General features: G+C 34.8%; 1 long non-coding RNA gene across 1 annotated transcript; it reads right to left on the bottom strand.

The window, feature by feature from the left end:
* Positions 1 to 2,342: 2,342 nt before the first annotated feature.
* Positions 2,343 to 15,407, bottom strand: LOC140450063 (uncharacterized). The gene is made up of 4 exons (XR_011951942.1): positions 15,293 to 15,407; positions 15,109 to 15,235; positions 14,983 to 15,054; positions 2,343 to 2,828 (listed from the first exon to the last, which is right to left on the bottom strand). It is a non-coding gene; the product is annotated as an uncharacterized lncRNA (long non-coding RNA).

Below are 15,407 nucleotides of genomic sequence, written 5' to 3'. Positions count from 1 at the left end.
TAATGAACAAAAAAGGATTATCAGAAGATGAACTTCGTCGAATACTAGAAGAATCTGATTTCAGTGATTATAATATATCAGATTATGACTCTGATGCTGATCCTACTTATCGAGATAATGACAGTGATCAACTTTATTCAAGTAGTGATGAAGAAACTGGACCCAGAAATTCTATTGATAAAGTGGTAATAGGTAATTAATTTCGCTCACACATTGGTGCAAGATCTGGTTTCATGAATATGCGTAAAATGCTCTGTAACCCCAAGCTATCAATCTCAATGAGATTGAGAACACTAAAGTATTATGTGTGGTCTCTATTACTATATGGTTGTGAGATCTGGACATCAAAAGACATCAAAACAGTATGACGTCAACAAATTAAATTCATTTGAAATGTGGATGAACCGCCGAATGTTAAGAATAAGCTAAACCAGCAGAACTACGAATGAAGAAGTACTGAGAGCAATGAACACACGCCCTCATCTGGTCAATACTATCAAAATTAGAAAGACGTCATATCTAGGACATATAATGGGCCATAGGGAGTTTGAGCAGCTCCAGGTAATATTAGAAGGCAAGATTGAAGGTAAAAGGGGCATAGGACGAAAGAAAAAATCTTGGCTACGAAACATCAGAGATTGGACTCACATAAAAGGAAATGAAATAATTCATCAAGCCCAGAATAGAGAGAAATTTGCCATATTGATCGCCAACCTCAACAGAGAAGGCACTTAGGAGAAGGACACATTGGTGTCTTGATTGTTTTCTTACTTTATAGAAAGAGTGACGATGTTAGTAGACCAAGAAAGAAACAAAAGTTGTATAACGAAGCAGGTCCTTCTAATTTAGTCGATGATTTAGTAATTGGTAAGATGTCTTATTTGCAATTTTTTATTTTGTATTGATTTGTTAATTATTCAGAACCCAGAGGAACTGAAGAAATCGTCAACATAGACGATGTTAATTTAAGAGCAGATAAAATAATGTGGAAAGAAATAGAAGGCCCGGAAGAACTACATAAATTCGAATTCACTGATAGTCCAGGAATCAACATTGACGAAGAGCAGCTACGTGGTCATGAACCGATTGATTTTTACTTAGTATTTGTTGATAAAATTCAAGATTTGTTAGTAACAGAAACAAATAGATATGCTATATGTTCAACAGAAAGTAGTTGAGAGGATTGTAAATGAAACCATAAAAAATTATTCGCTTTTGTGCAAATGGCAAGACACAGATGAATTACTTCGTTTTTTAGCAGTTAGAATGTGGATGGGATTAGACAAGAAACCAGAGTTGAAAGACTATTGGAGCAACAATCCACTTTATAAAAATGTGATTTTTCAAAGTAGCGGTTTTAGCAGGAACCGATTCGAGGCCTTTTTACATTGTTTTCACATTTCCGATTATGAAAATATTCCACTAAATAACAGACTATACAAAATCTCAAGTAGTAAGGGGGCCCCGATAGCCAGCCAGACAGACACGTAATATTTCAGTAAGCATTGGATCTACATTACCGGCCGCGCGTTAGTCCAGTTACTGAAGCTTAAAATATGGTAATACCTCCGAATTTTTTATAACTGCATCGAGTTCTTTGAAAATTTCAAATTAAGCTTATCTTACCCTTCACTTCAAAAGTTATATACGCTCTAAGTGCGCTTTTTGTTTTTAAGGAGTGAAAACTACCCCTTATTGAAGAAACTGGGAAAAACACGGATTTAATTATTTTATGCACTTAAATCTTGTTTATTCGCATAAGGTAAATATTGTAATGTGTTCTCTAATATAAAAATTAATTATTCACAATTTTCAACCCTTAAAACCCTTTAAAACCCCTTAAAAGCTAATACTTTTTATAAAAATAATATAAAAAAAAGTCGTAGCAGCTTGAGACATTTCAATTATGTATTTAAATACAAATAAAAATTAATACCCTAGCTATACAATAATATTTTATTTATCGGAAATTTTCAACCCTTACAACCACCCTTATGACAAAAATGAATTAAAAATAAATCAAAAAATATTTTTATCGGTTTGAAACGTTTCTTGAGTGCATTTTATTTAACTAAAATTAATTTTTTGCATATAAAATAACTTTTTATTATAATTTCAACATTTCAACCCTCACAACCAACCCCTTTTTTAAAAAATGAATTTAATATATTTTTATTGGTCTGAAACATTTCTTGAGTGCATTTTATTAAACAAAAACTAATTTCTTGTAAAATAACATTTTATTATAATTTCAACATTTCAACCCTCACAACCACCCCCTTTGTCAAAAATGAATTAAAAAATATTTTTAACGATTTGAAACATTTTTAGAGTGCATTTTTTGTAGACAAAAATTAATTTTTTACTTATAAAATGAGCCTATTTTTTTCGACCCTTGCAAGCACCCCTTTTGATGAAAATAAAATCCTTAAATCCTTAACTTAGACATGGACATAAATAGAAAAAATTTAGTTTATAATACATTACAATCTTTGTATTTTCCAAAAAACTAAAAATAAATAATATTTATATAAAACGAGGTATAAAATAAATGAATATCTATTCATCATCGGAATCATAATTTTCACCGTCCAATTGGTCTTCGTTTACTGGAGGACAATTTTGGCAATTGTCACTACAGCATGTTCCGCGTGTTGCATTGCAAAATAATCCCAGCCTCCGACAGCCACACGCTGATCCGCAACCTTTTGTACAATTGCAAAACATCATTTTCAGCAGTTCCTCTGGAGCTGGTAAATGTCTATTAGTTCCATCAATTTGATCCAATGCTCCAAATTATAAAATTTTTCCATGCTCCAAAATTTATTCTAAATAAAAAGTATTATTGGTTTTTTTACAATAACTCGGTTAATTTTGATGCTACAACATGCATAAAAAAACGATTTTACAGGTAATTTAACGGGCTATAAGTATAGGAATGTTAAAACATTCTAAAGTCCTTCATGTTTAAATATTGAAGGGTCAAAGCGCTATGCGTCATGCGCTATAAAGCAAATTTCAACCAACTATATCTCCGTTATTTTTTAAGCTACAAAAAAAATGAAAATTTTTGTTGAAAAAAAAAACTATTTTTTTGTATTGTGTCATCTTTTACGTATCTTTTATAGTTTTGAAGTTATAAAAAAAAGATTTTTTTTTAATATTTACAAAAAAAAAATGTAATCATATTTTTTTCAAAAACTGGGTATTCTAAAGTGGCTAAACTTTTGGATCATACAAAAAACACTAAAATAAAGTGAATTCTATAAGGAAAATAATTTATTTCAATTATAGTGAACATGACGTTAATTTTATTGCGTTTTTTTTTACAAAAATTTGAGAAACCCATGTTTTTTTGATTGTATCTCACGTACAGTTGATGCAAAGGACTTTTACCACCACTCATTTTGAAGGTCTTTTCAAGCTCTTTTAAAAATATTTTATGAGTTTTTGTCGAAAAATGTATCCGTTTTCCGTTATTTAACGTTAAATACTCGTATTGAAAGACAAAAACAAAAACAAACCTTTGAACAGCCATAACTCAGTTAATATTGAACTGAAAATATTCATTAAAGACAATCTTTTTGTTTTTTTATGAGCTTTAATTTTACGTTACACTTTTTTTGATAAAACTCTTAGTTTCAGAGCTATTCTTAAAAAACCTTTGAAAAACATGTTTTTTTTTTTAACGAAAAATGACACTTTTCAACAGCGAATAACTCAAAAAGTATTAATTAATGAAAAAAATGTTTACTACATTTTTTGTTTGAAATTTGTCCTTCTATCGAATAGCGTAGTCATTTTGAGTGAAAAAATTTCCACCCTCGAAAAGGGGTGGCAAACACCCCCAGGGTGGAAGCGCACATCGGCACTATATAACTTTTGTTCCTTGAGTAATTATTTACCAACACACAAAATTTCAAATGAATCGATTCAGTTATAAAGAATTCGGAGGTAAAAACCCTCAGTAACTGATCTACTTAGTAAAAGCATGAACTTAGCCAAGATCTGAACCATACTGACGTCAGAATACTGAACCCTCTCCTAGCGCGCCTGCACTTGACCGGTGTGTACGTATTTAATTTTATTATTATCGATTTGTTAGGATAAGATGCACGAAAAAAAAAAAAATCCGATATACCTTGTATATTATTGTTCTATAATAAACGTCGAGGTTCTCGATATAGATATTTCAAACATATTTTTATTAAAACTTGGCTGTTGAATATGAAAACCGCAAACTCGAAGTACGATAAAGATACAAAGAAAAAAATATTTTAAACAAAAACAAGGTGGTTTTTAGTTGTAAAGAATTATGTTTTGAATCGAAAAGATAAGTTTATCTAAAATATGAAAAACATTACGATATTATTTACAGACCAGTAGAGATAAGGTTAAATATCCGTGTTGCAGAAAACCACAAAAGTTCTGTGGTATCGTAAGCGTTGCTGATGATAACAAAAGTTCAAAGGCTATATTATTTTACGAAAAAAATAGAAAATTAAAATATGTTATTTAATAAAGAGTTCAAAATAAACTTAAAATTCGTAATAACTAAAGTGAATATGCTTAATGGTAAAAACTTATGAAGTATGCATCTGTGTGTGTGTGTGTGTGTGTGTGTGTGTGTGTGTGTGTGTGTGTGTGTGTGTGTGTGTGTGTGTGTGTGTGTGTGTGTGTGTGTGTGTGTGTGTGTGTGTGTGTGTGTGTGTGTGTGTGTGTGTGTGTGTGTGTGTGTGTGTGTGTGTGTGTGTGTGTGTGTGTGTGTGTGTGTGTGTGTGTGTGTGTGTGTGTGTGTGTGTGTGTGTGTGTGTGTGTGTGTGTGTGTGTGTGTGTGTGTGTGTGTGTGTGTGTGTGTGTGTGTGTGTGTGTGTGTGTGTGTGTGTGTGTGTGTGTGTGTGTGTGTGTGTGTGTGTGTGTGTGTGTGTGTGTGTGTGTGTGTGTGTGTGTGTGTGTGTGTGTGTGTGTGTGTGTGTGTGTGTGTGTGTGTGTGTGTGTGTGTGTGTGTGTGTGTGTGTGTGTGTGTGTGTGTGTGTGTGTGTGTGTGTGTGTGTGTGTGTGTGTGTGTGTGTGTGTGTGTGTGTGTGTGTGTGTGTGTGTGTGTGTGTGTGTGTGTGTGTGTGTGTGTGTGTGTGTGTGTGTGTGTGTGTGTGTGTGTGTGTGTGTGTGTGTGTGTGTGTGTGTGTGTGTGTGTGTGTGTGTGTGTGTGTGTGTGTGTGTGTGTGTGTGTGTGTGTGTGTGTGTGTGTGTGTGTGTGTGTGTGTGTGTGTGTGTGTGTGTGTGTGTGTGTGTGTGTGTGTGTGTGTGTGTGTGTGTGTGTGTGTGTGTGTGTGTGTGTGTGTGTGTGTGTGTGTGTGTGTGTGTGTGTGTGTGTGTGTGTGTGTGTGTGTGTGTGTGTGTGTGTGTGTGTGTGTGTGTGTGTGTGTGTGTGTGTGTGTGTGTGTGTGTGTGTGTGTGTGTGTGTGTGTGTGTGTGTGTGTGTGTGTGTGTGTGTGTGTGTGTGTGTGTGTGTGTGTGTGTGTGTGTGTGTGTGTGTGTGTGTGTGTGTGTGTGTGTGTGTGTGTGTGTGTGTGTGTGTGTGTGTGTGTGTGTGTGTGTGTGTGTGTGTGTGTGTGTGTGTGTGTGTGTGTGTGTGTGTGTGTGTGTGTGTGTGTGTGTGTGTGTGTGTGTGTGTGTGTGTGTGTGTGTGTGTGTGTGTGTGTGTGTGTGTGTGTGTGTGTGTGTGTGTGTGTGTGTGTGTGTGTGTGTGTGTGTGTGTGTGTGTGTGTGTGTGTGTGTGTGTGTGTGTGTGTGTGTGTGTTTAAAAAATTCAGCCACAGCAACAAAGGTTCCAGTAACGGGTCATGATCCATGCTCTTCCATATCTAAAACTGAAGCGTCTTGTGAGCAAGACCCAGTACGTATATTATCAAAAAAAATATACGATATTCCTTCAGAAGATGAGATCCAAAAATGAAAAGCAAGTTGAGAGATCAAGAGTATGACGATGATGAAATTGGAGCGATAATCAGAAATATGGTCGAAACTTCTACGGTGATACATCTTTCAATGCTGACCTAGGGTCTGTGTGCGACAAAATTGAAAGATGTAGGACCCGTGGTAAACACCAAAATAATATTCGAGGACTATGCAGAATGTATAGATACTTTTACAACAAAGACGGCCACGCAGAATCTAATACACTCAGATAAGCACCGTGTTTATACCACAACCCAAAGCAAGAGTGTCTAGCTTAAACGCAAGACCGGGGCAACTTCAGGCAACTATTTCAATTCCCAATATCACTTAATGTAAATTCAGCATAAAGCTTGTGAACAAGCTAGAACTATTTTAATTTGTTATTAAATAATACGTAACATCGTGGTATAGTATGCCGTAATATAAAAAAATGCGTTATATGAAAAGGAGAATGGCAAAGGAACAGGAAAACAGGTATTCCCGCCAACCATCCGTGCCAATTAAACCGACACTACAGCCTCTCGTACAAAAAAATAGGTTAAATATGGGATTGCAAAAATTTAACCAAAAAAAAGTCGGTATAAGTATCTAAGTTCGACGATATTGCGTAGTCACGGTACAGATGAAGGTAAAAAAAGGACTGAAAAACCTCTCATAAATGCCAAATATTCTTTACAGATATATTTAAAGAATACCAAAAGCATGGTGAGCATGCCTGTAAAATTATACCATGCGGTCCATATGTATGGAATAAATTCACTTTTGGCGTTATTATGTACTATCTGAAAAAAACCTAAAACAGGTCGATTTTTATTCTTAAATTGACAATTTACAGTATGAAAATATTATCATCTTCCAGCACCCCCTTTGAATTATAAGCACCCCCTCGAAAAATTTAAATAACAAAGGGGGTCCTCTGTTCAGAAATATAAAGTTTTTTAAGTTTGGTGCAATCATAACTGAGAAAATTGATTTTGAAGATGTAAAATTGATTTGAATTGATGTGAATTTGATAATGTCTCTTTCACAAAATTTTAGGTTGAATAAAGATAATAATGTCACATAATATTTAGAATGTATTTTTCAATGTAATTTTCAATTAAATTAAATGTTCAAAATACTGTTTGGTCTATTAAAATATACTTTAGATTTTAAATAACCCCATAAGAAGTAATCGGGAGGAGTCAAATCGGGGATCTAGCCGGCCATTCGATCGTTCCACGTCTTCCAATCCATTTATTGGGAAAACCACGTTTAAATAATTTTTAACTATACGTGCAAAATGCGGAAGAGCTCTGTCTTGTTGGTAGTAAATAGATAGATCTATCTTATTTGGATGATTGACATCAGGAAAAAATCTTCGTAATGTAGGCACTAAAAAGTTAATAAAAAAATCTGGATAAACCTCACCAATAACTGTGCCCTCAAAAAAATAAGGACCAATAATTTTATTGTTAATGATACCAGCCCAAACGTTAATTTTCGTAGGATATTGCGTGAGTCTCACACACTAAGTGAGGATTTTTGTCGCTTCATTAGAAAAAACTATTTTGTTTATGAACTGCAAAAAATGCGTTCATTCTGTCCATAAATTATTTTACAGAACTCTTGTCTTCTATCGGAATAATCTTCATTAAACAACAGAACCAACTGAACTTTGTACGGGTGGTATTTTTCTTTATGCAAAACTCTCAAAATAGATGATTTACTTACATCATTGACAGCGACCAGTTTTCGAGTTTTCTTATATGGGTCTTCCTCAATCTCTAGAAGTACATCTAACTCTTTTTCTTCAGTAAATTTAACATTTCTACCTGGTTTTCCAATTTTTTTTACATGTCCAGTATAACGAAACTTCTTTTCAATTTTTCTTTCTGACTGCGAAACTTGTTGACCAGGGTATTTATTATTAAACATTTCACAAACCTCCTTTTAAGGAGGTTTGTGAAACATTCTTGTTTTATTACCAAAACCAATCAAAATTAAAATGTCTGTTCTTTGAGTCTCGGACAAATGAGGCATAATTAAATTTAATACGCGCACAATTATATTTTACTGACGTCTTTTAGTAACTTTAAACACCTAAATGGCAGCCGCCTACTAGATTCATATCAATTGTTTATTTGGCTTTTTGACTAATGTTATTATCTTCAAAGTTTTTTCCCTAATGTTTAGCAGAACAGATACGAAAATACCTGATTATTTCTAAAGTATATTTTAATAGACCAGGCAATATTGCTGATTTAAAAGTTACTATAACGGAAGAAACTAACAAAATAACCCCCGAGGTCATACAAAATGTTGTACGAGTATTCCAAAATCGCCTCGGTTATTGTCAAGAAGTGAATAGTGGTACTCAAGTTGAACATTTACTTTAATTGTAAAAATAAATTTTCTCCGTTATGATTGCACTCAACTCAAAAAACTTTATATTGCTGAACAGACGACTAAAATCCCTTTCTAACAAGGTGCCACACGACCCCCTTTGTCATTTAAAATTTTCGAGGGGGTACTTATAATTCAAAGGAAGTGCTGGAAGGGGATAATATTTTCATACTGTAAATTGTCAATTTAAGAATAAATATCGACCTATTTCAGGTTTTTTCAGATAGTACATAATAACGCTAAAAATGAATTTATTCCATACATATGGACCGCATGGTATGTTTATACAAAAACAAAAACCATTTTGATGTGATTAATAGTTTAAAGGGTCTATACGGTAAAAAAAATTTGTTGTTTGAGGTGTGATACTCCTTATCAGGGTAAAAATAAAGATAAATGCAAGAAAGCACCTTACTTATCGTAAATGATTCGTCTGTCAGATATTGAAAAACTTATTTACTTAAAATAAATTCTCAAGAACGAGCCTCTACAACTAATTTAAAATTTGGAAGTTATAGGCTCAAATTTTTTTGTTGCTATCGATACACTTAAGAATATATTTGAAAACAAATGTTTAATAATTAACACATATTTAAAACAACTTTTGAACTTTCCTTCATTAGCAAAAAATACTGCTCAAAAATTGCGAGAATTCTTAACTCACATAAAAAAGAATTTAATTGCGCTAAATAGTTTAAATATCTCCAACAATCTTGAAGATTTAATTTTAATTTACATATTCACAAAAAAATTAGATTTTAATATGAAACGATCCTTTGGATCCGAAAGAGATTTCAACGAACTTCCTACAATAGATGAGTTTTTGAATTTCCGCTGTGCACAATTTATAAAATGTCTAAACACAACTCTAGGACTATTAAGCTAAAAAAAAGCCTAAGATTGAACCGAAAGCACTTAAGCTAAAGACAGCAAAAGAACTGTCGACAAACCTGAAAAACACCAAGCTAAAGAGTAGTCCTACGAAAAAAAGCAAGTATAAAGACCTTTTCCAGCAGTTTATGGAAATCTGGACCACAACAAGGAGTCCTTCTCCTAAATTCAGCTCTCAGAAAACACAAAAGCTTGAAGCTCACACTGAATAGGTTGCAGAGTTCAAAAGATGGTACGATATTTTGATGGATGGTAAGATTAATATATAACAAATGTCATATTTATAAATGATTATATTGCGTGTCTTAAGACAGACCTAAGAAACGAAAACAAACATCACCACCACAACTAACCAAAAGAACCGAAGGCAGTCAGAAGAAAAGCAAGTATAAATAAAAGAGCTACTTTAATAAGCATAAGTGTATATTGTAAAAAACATCTGTGGTTATCGCTAAGCGGTAGTATGTATAAAATAATCGCTATAACGTTATCGTTAAAAGTTATAGATTACCCAACAGGCCATTAGATGTATAAAATACCTGTTACATCAAAATAGATATTCCGTAAAGAAAATTAGAGAATTACACATAAAAAAACCACGTTTTGGAAGTATTGTTAGTGCCTAATTAAAACAACAAGTATTAGCAGTTTCTAATTAAAATGCTCTCGGGAGAACCTGTAACTCCTAGAGAGCGCGTCCCCAGGTGAAGCATAGGGGAATGCCCGATCCGGTTTACCGGTGGGTAATAAAATACCTTCCGTAGACCAACAGGTAATTCACCGAATGATTGCCGGTATAATCAATACCCTGCTTACCGACCAACGGCTTCGGACGGATGAGTTGGTAAGTAGTAGGACACTCTTTTGTCCTAGAGCTGAGAAATCGACTCCAAAGGAGGAAGAACCAATAAATTGGCCAACGGCAGAAGAATGCAGAAGGCAACGGGAAACTAGTGCATTAAAGACTCATGGAGTATCCCTAGACATCGTCATGGCTTATAGAAATGACAATCAACAACCTACTAATCATGATCCTCGCATGCCAAGATTCGGCAAGGGAAGAAACAACAGTAACGAAGGCCGTTAGCCAGCGAAATCCTTGTTCACTAAATATATACAAATCCATCTGCAAAATCGCTACATGGAACGTAAAAAGTATGTATGAACCTGGGAAACTGAGCAATATACAGCAACAGATGTTGCGACTGGAGATTGATATATTAGGAATAAGCGATACAAGATGGATCAGCTCTGGCGAGCTCAATACAGACAATGGACGAATTTATTACTCTGGAAGCAGCGACACTCAACGCAGATATGGAGTTGCTATAATCCTCAGTGAAAAAGTAACGAGATCAGTAACAGGCTTCGTTCCGATGTCCGAAAGAATTGCTGAATAATGCTGCAGCTATTGACAACCCATGGAAAAATGAAGTTAATTCAGATTTATGCGCCAACTGCTGACAAAAACGAAAAAGAAATAGAAAACTTTTACAGCGAACTTCAAAAAACATTACATCTCACAGCATCTAGAGATTTAACAGTGATCATGGGTGATTTTAATGCAAAAATTGGCGAAGGAAAGTGCTACCCTAATGTAGAACCATATGGACTTGGTGAACGAAACGACAGAGAAGATCGCCTAATAGAATTTTGCCAGGAGCATAATGTTATAGCCGCAAATACATTTTTTAAATTACCTAAGCGATGCCTTTATACATGGAAATCGCCAGCTGACAAAGACAACAAAATCGTCAGAAATCAAATTGAATACATCCTAATAAAACACAGATATCGAAACTCAATTCAAGCAGTAAACGCATATCCAGGAGCAGACTTATCCTTTGATAACAGTCTTCTTATTGCTAGGTATCAACTTCAACTAAAAAATACGCAAAAAAGCCGCAACAATAAACTTAATATACAGAAACTAAAGTCAGAAGAAACAAAAGAAAATCTGAAACACGAAATCAACACAAATCTAGATAGAAATCCAAGACATGATTATAACGTAGAGCAGCAGAGGCAATTTTTCAAAACCTCTATATTGTAGCCAAGTAAGAAAGTACTTACAACAACCAAATGTAAGAAAAAAGAGTGGATGACCGAGGAAATTCTAGAGTTGATGAATGAAAGAAGAAAAAACAAAACCGTCAATACGATCCGCTATAAACAGCTTCAAAACCAAATAAGAATAAAAATTAGGGAGGCTAAAGAAACCTACTTCTCTGAAAAATGTAAAGAAATAGAAGATCTGCAAAACAGATATGACAAGTTTAATCTACGTAAAAAAGTCAAAGAACTAGCCGGAGTAGGAAGTAGAAGAACCTCGAATATATTGTTTGACAAAAATAGAAATATTATATTGGAGACAGAACAAAAACTACGACGATGGAAAGAGTATATCGAGGAATTATTTCATGACCAGAGAGAAGCTAGTACATCTGTAGACAGCCAAACGGGAGATGCAGGCCCATAGATAACCAAATCAGAGGTTAGTCAGGCATTAAACTCAATGAAAACCAATAAATCTGCTGGTCCAGATGAATTACCCAGCGAGCTATTAAAGTTGGTAAACGAGAAAAACCTGGGGATAATAGTAGAACTGTTCAACGCTATCTATACTATGGGAATCATCCCTAGAGAAATGTTGACATCAGCATTTGTGTGTTTGTCAAAGAAATGAATGCCAAAGAGTACAGTGACTATCGAACCATAAGCTTAATGTCGCATACATTGAAAATTCTGTTGAAAATTATCCACGCCAGAATTCACTCTAAACTGGAGCTGGATATTAGTGACACACAATATGGGTTCCGCAATGATATGGGTACCAGAGAGGCACTATTCTGCTTCAACGTGCTTACGCAGAGATGTTTGGATGTTAACCGTCCTCTTTACGTCTGTTTTATAGAGTACAATAAAACGTTTGATAAAGTAAAACATGACCGACTCATGGAAATTCTAAAAAATAAAATCCTAGATGAAACTGATTTAAGGCTAATAACAAACATTTATTACAATCAGCGAGCAATAGTACGAATTGAAAAAGAGACATCCGAAGAAATGGAAATAAAGAGAGGAGTCCAGCAAGGCTGCATACACCTCTACTATTTAACGCTTATTCTGAAGAGATAATTCGAGAAACTCTGGAAGATGAAACAGTCGGCATAAGAGTAAATGGAGTCTTAGTTAACATCAGATGTGCAGATGATACAGTAATAATAGCCGATAGTTTACAAGACCTGGAAAGACTCATAAGTAAAATAGTAATGTGTAGTAGGGAGTACAAACTCTCGCTCAATATCAAAAAGACGAAGTTTATGAAAATTTGTAAAAACAACCATAATACTAACGAAATCTTGATAGTAGAGGGCCAGCAGATCAAAAGAGTAAAAAAGTGCACTTATCTAGGAACACTTATAACAGAAAATAATGACTACACTGCAGAAATCAAAGTCAGAATTGAAAAAGCACGTTCTAATTTTATGAAAATGAAAAAGGTCCTATGTGGCAAAGATTTAACATTAGCTCTTAAAGTACGCCTAACAAAATGTTACGTATACAGTGTACTATACTATGGAATGGAATCATGGACTTTAAATCTAGAAACAATGAGACGACTTAACGCCTTTGAAATGTGGACCTATAGAAGAATTATGAGGGTTTCCTGGGTAGATAGAGTTACGAACAATGAAGTACTGAGAAGAATAGGTAAAGAGAAGGAAGCTGAACTTACAATTAAAGAAAGGAAGCTACAGTATCTCGGACATGTGATGCGGGGCGAGAAGTATGGCATCCTGCGACTCGTAATACAAGGATGCAGGAAGATGATAGATGGCAGAAGAAGCATCGGAAGAAGACGAATTTCATGGCTTAAGAACCTGAGAGAATGGTTTCAATGCAACTCAAAACAACTATTTAGAGCTACTGCCTCAAAAATTAAAATAGCTATGATGATTGTCAACCTCCGTAGTGGAGATGGCACCTGAAAAAGAAAAATTAAAAGTCATTGGGAATGCGAGTGGTTGAAATCAGAATAATGTAAAAATGCCCCAATTCCTCAAATTGTTGAACCTTTAAAGCCTTGCGAAGCATTCTTTGGAGGGCGGCAAATGCTACAAAGCTAAAAGTAACAGGCAAAAAACTCAGATATATAGATATTGTATTACTGTATCCAATCGTACAGTATTATGACCGCTACTCTGTAGGCCACCCCACAAAAATACATGCCCCTGAAGTAGACGACTTTAAATGGTTTGGTCTGTTACATTTTCAAATACTACCACCCACCAGTCTACATCACCCCTCCTGCCTGTCAAAACTGACAAATTAATGTTTCCTTTATATAACCAGTGTGTTATAGATAGACCAGAAGAATGCAGACATAATGAATCTGAGAGAATGTTGATGGGTACGTGGACTACTTTGGAAATTAATAAAGCGCGGGAAAAGTGATATCAAATACAAAGTATATGAGGTTTGGCACTTTAAGTAAACATCAAGTGTTTGTCCCTTCATGGAAGCTACAACCGTTGCCTCGACCAGAATACATACTTGCGGTGAAATATTTTACAAGATTTGTAAGAAACACTGTTCTGCAGGTCATCTCTGCATCAATCTGGAAGATAATAAAGACATACACAGATATACTGAAAACAATTTTCTGTTACACAAAACCCCTTTAGATGCCAGAGATGCTTTTTTTGGTGGAAGAAACCAGGCATAGTCAAGTCAAGTATGTCAATTTTACGTCTTTGTACACTTACGTGAATAAATACTGCTGGTACCCTATCGGACACCCCACAGTTTATATAGATTATAACTTAAAAACTATGGAAGGTCTTACCAAGTGCACAGTACTTCCACCTACTGATCTGTTTCATCCTGTACTGCCATGTAAAATAAATAACAAGCTGATGTTTGTTTTACGTAGTAGCTGTGGTGAACAAATGGTTCAGACGGCGTGCACTCACTCAGAAGATGACAGGTCTTTGACTGGAACTTGGGTAACTTTAGAAGTCAAGAAAGCCTTAGAAAAAGGGTATAGAGTACTAGAAATTTATGAACTATGGAACTACTGGATGGAAAAATATAATACGGAAACAAAACCAGGAGGTCTATTTACTGAATATATCAGTAAGTTTTTGGGTATTAAGCAGGAGGCTAGCACTTGGCCTGCAGATTGCGACACTGAGGAAAAACAAAACAAATACATTACAGACTATCTTGAAAAAGAGGGTGTAGACTTAATACCTGCCATAATAGAGAAGAATCCCGGTGCAGTAAAAGACTAGAAGAAGACGGCCGCTACAAAATTATTTTACGAGAGAGTAGGAAGACCAGAAAGACGAAATCTGATAAACATTATTTACGAGAAGAAGACTAGTAATTGTAACAAGAACTAGAACGTTATACGAAGAAGATGATTTCCTGTTAACCTCTGTTTTATCGAAATCTAGTGTACTATATTATTAAATACATATATTATTGTTATTATTATTATATTGTTAGAATAAATTTATGTTTCTAAGCATTTTATTACTAGCAACAGGCACCCCTATATTTACCGATCGATAGCCCGTAGGCCCTTCGCGTAACCCGACAGAATTTCAAATTTTTGGAAAGAATGGGTAAACCTTTAATACTTCACTCACGAAGAACTAAGCCAGCATATTTTACTGTGTATTAGCCCTTTTCTATAACGGTCTGAAATGCAGAAATACATATTTAAAAGCGTATATTTACCTTCGCTTCATCCGTTTTTCCGACTTTCCAGTCTTATATTTTCGTCTTGTTGATCTCCCCTGTTCTGGGCATCTGTAACACGAATAACGTTTAATTTCGATTCTTTTATAAACATTTTTAACTTACCTCGCTGATCGATATACCGGTTTACTCCCATCCCCGTTTTTCTCCGTCTTTCCTTTCTATATATTCGTCAAACCACCTCTTATACCCCGCTGTCGTCGCTGCCTTTTCCATTTTCTGTTTATTTCATCTGTAACAAGAACAGTTTTTAATTTTTATTCGTTTATAAGTATTTTTTTTAACTTACCTCGCTGAACAATATGTGCGTTATAACACTATAATTCAGTTTGCCGAACAGCCAACCGAGATATCTATTTGTTTGCGCCTTGACCGTTAACCACAGATTTTATCGCACACATTTG

Source organism: Diabrotica undecimpunctata, chromosome 9, assembly GCF_040954645.1.
Source record: "Diabrotica undecimpunctata isolate CICGRU chromosome 9, icDiaUnde3, whole genome shotgun sequence".
Taxonomy (NCBI): domain Eukaryota; kingdom Metazoa; phylum Arthropoda; class Insecta; order Coleoptera; family Chrysomelidae; genus Diabrotica; species Diabrotica undecimpunctata.
This window is presented reverse-complemented; position numbering and strand designations above follow the sequence as displayed.